This window comes from Benincasa hispida, chromosome 10, assembly GCF_009727055.1.
Source record: "Benincasa hispida cultivar B227 chromosome 10, ASM972705v1, whole genome shotgun sequence".
In the NCBI taxonomy this organism is placed as follows: Eukaryota; Viridiplantae; Streptophyta; class Magnoliopsida; order Cucurbitales; family Cucurbitaceae; genus Benincasa; species Benincasa hispida.
Genome location: NC_052358.1, coordinates 5,487,291 through 5,490,259, shown reverse-complemented (window position 1 = coordinate 5,490,259; position 2,969 = coordinate 5,487,291). Strand labels below are relative to the sequence as shown.

General features: G+C 31.4%; 1 long non-coding RNA gene across 1 annotated transcript; it reads left to right on the top strand.

Annotated features, from left to right (window-relative positions):
• Window positions 1-534: 534 nt before the first annotated feature.
• LOC120089392 lies at window positions 535-2,552 on the top strand. The gene is made up of 3 exons (XR_005485163.1): window positions 535-872; window positions 2,232-2,361; window positions 2,507-2,552. It is a non-coding gene; the product is annotated as an uncharacterized LOC120089392 (long non-coding RNA).
• The last annotated feature ends 417 nt before the right edge of the window (window positions 2,553-2,969 follow it).

The following is a 2,969-nucleotide window of genomic DNA, read 5'->3' as shown; positions in this document are numbered from 1 at the left end:
CTATAAAAAACTATTGTTTATGTTCATCCGATTTAGTCTTGTTGTCATTTGTTTTTCAAGATTTGTGTTTGTTGGGGCTTGGGAGTTAATTAATGATGTCTGAGATCATTGTCTTCTATTGGTTCATTTTTTTTCATTTTTCTTTTGTTTACTACTGAATGTAAGAGGACGAGGGTTTCTTTTGGTTTTGGAGTTAATGTATTCTTTTCTTGTGTTTGATTGATTTGGTTCGTTCTTTTGATTTAGGGGGGAGAGTTCATAGATGATTTATCCAGCAGGTTATGGCTGTTTATTTAGATTTTTTTTTTTAGTTTGTGAGGTGAGTGATTTTTTGCTTTGGCGTAGGCTTAGTTGTTATTGTGAGATGTTCTCAATCGTATGTGATGTTTATTAGTGACTGAAATGAATTTGATTAATATGAATGTTTTAAAAAGATTCAAGGCAGTTCTTTTTGTTTTCCCTCTCGTAATGTTGTTCTTTGCAGAAGCGGAGAGATGTTGAAGCACTTAACTCAATTGAACAGGTACTCTTATATATCAGTTAAATCATCTGCTCCCTTGGTATCTCTCATATGTTCTTGACTTTATGGTTAGTGAATTTGATCTTTACTGGCATTTTCATGAAGGAAGCGGGTGAGAACTTGAAAGAACCCAAACCTATTGTTTTTTAAGATAAAAATTTTTAATCTAGAGAAGGAATTAACTCCCTTGAATTTGGTATGTTTGTGTGTGTGTGTGTTTGTGTCTTATTTTTTCCCTGTTGTTCTCACTTCTCTTTTTTATTTTGCTTTATTTGGAGATTTTTCCATTTGGACTTGAAGTAAACCCAACAATGTACAGAAGGATAAACGATTTAAGGATGTTGGGGAAAAGGTACTTTGTTATACAAATGCTTTTGATTCTCTTCAATATGGACTATTAATGGAAATATCTCCATCCAAATGATATTGAAATGTATATGTTTGGAGTTTGGCTATAGTAGGAGTGTAATGCCTTCTTTGGTTTCGTATATCATTTATTTTATTTTATTCTTCAATGCAAAACAATTTCTTTAGACACCTGACATTCTTGATAATGATGAGCATGTGATAATTGTTTGGGCTATTCAACTTTTCTTTATGATCTTATTTTAGAAGTTGCAAATGAATTTTACTTGTTCTTAAATTAAATTTATTATTCTTGAACAGGCTACTCTTCTAACATATACCGCTTTTTAAAGCAATGAATGTACTTTATGGATTATTGGAACCCTGTTTTGGTTTTCCTTTTGAAGGTATACTTATATAGGATTATAGGTACTAACATACAAATAACGTAACTGTTGATGATTGGTTGAAGCTCGTTGTAATGTTTCTTTATAGGAGTTTTGATGAAAGATTTTACTTTTTAGGAAACCTCTCTCATAATAAGTCGAAGGTGGTCTTCCTTTGAGTTCCAGTTTTCTCAGTATGCTCATACATTTGGTTGCTTGCATGTGTTGATGAGTTGGAAGTTCACTTTCTCATCTAGCCAGCATTGTTTTTAATTAAAAGTTTTGTTTTGTATGAATAAATTGTCCATGATAAATTTGGTTGCTTGCAATATTATTTTTTTCCCCTGTTTTTACATTATGTTTGAACTATGTGATTAGAAGGAGACGGTATATTATATATATATTCTGTCTCTTATACACATCTAGATGTGTATAAGAGACAGTATATATATTGTATGCTTTGACATATTGATGCAGAATATTTATGATTTCTATCATAAAGATCTATTTAAGCTAATGCATCTGATGACATGTTTTTGTACTATTTAAGTTTGTATCCCATTTATAGGATACAAACTTTGAAGGTGCTTTTTTTGTAGTTATTTCATTTATAGGACCTTTTGTATCCCATTTTATCATATCAATGAATGGTTACTATTTCCTCAAAAAAATAATGTCTTATCACATCACACCAATAGAAATAATGACCATCAAGTTTGAATTTATCGAGCATGGACACGAGTGCATATTATTTTGTTTGATTTGTACTAATCAGTATGTGTAATATTTAACTGCAATTCTTGGAACTGATTTTGGTTCTCAACATTGGAATTTCAGTATAAGTGGTTTCATCATTCATGAACTACTTGCTTTATTTTATTTTTTCTTTTTTAAAAAAATTCTTTGGTTCCCATTGAAAGCCTATACTAATTTCAGCCATTGCAAGTCTTATGGTAACGTCTCAACTTATGATTATCTAGATTGCAACCTCATTGAACTCTACTGATTGTTTTGTCCTGCAATCCGGCTCTTCTGTTTTCTCTTGCCATGGAAACCAAAGTACATTCGAGCAGCAACAGTTTGCTGACAAAAGTTGCAGAGTTTCTAAGGGTAAGGTCTCAAACATTTTATCCATTTATATCTATCTATCTATCTATCTATCTATCTATATATATATTTGAATGGATACAATCTTCCATTGCATGTGTTATGCTTACGCCCAAACCTTTATTGTTTGTGATCCTTTGAACAACAGTGGTCAGATAAAGATGCCTATAACCAGACACTGTTGAAGTTGGGGGGTCTGTTCAAGAAGAATTATGAAGGGATCCATACTTACCAAGTGGAGAGGGATAGTAAACTGATAATGTTTGTAAAATCATAATCTTTGTATTACTTGTAATTTGTGTTTTCAAGGCCTGAATTATTGTACGCCTTTTAAATTATAATTCTATAGCAAAATTTGCGGATTAAATATAATAGATTTACAATCCATACATGAATAATATGTCATAGCCATAGCGTTCGATGATGATGTGTCATGTTGTACTTTTTTACCCAAAAAATAGATTTGGCAAGGGAACTTTAAAAATGGACTAATTGATAAAACGGATAGATTCGGACTTCAATATCGGTTAAGAATTAAAAAAAAAAAGGCTTTAATGTCGGTTGAAACTAACAGGCTTTAATCACTAAAGACCTTCAATGTTAGTTGCAAC